The sequence below is a fragment of the Penaeus monodon genome, chromosome 19 (genome assembly GCF_015228065.2).
Source record: "Penaeus monodon isolate SGIC_2016 chromosome 19, NSTDA_Pmon_1, whole genome shotgun sequence".
Taxonomy (NCBI): domain Eukaryota; kingdom Metazoa; phylum Arthropoda; class Malacostraca; order Decapoda; family Penaeidae; genus Penaeus; species Penaeus monodon.
In genome coordinates, this window is record NC_051404.1 from 15,656,319 (window position 1) to 15,656,578 (window position 260).

Below are 260 nucleotides of genomic sequence, written 5' to 3' on the forward strand. Positions count from 1 at the left end.
TAGACTTGACAAATCATTGTGGATTACGACTTCCTAGCTTCCTTGACCTCACGTCACTCCACTCCGAACTTTCGCACTGCTCATCATTGTCATGTCCACCTGCTTTAAAATTACCCTCGTTATCTTAAAGGTACACTGCAGCTCTCCATGCATGTTACTTAAAGGTATATGTCAAAGTGTAAAGGCTCATCGCAAAATGCACGAGGCTCGCGGCGGGGCGTACGAGCGCTGCGTCGAACGGCAGCTTTAATGAGGCTCTT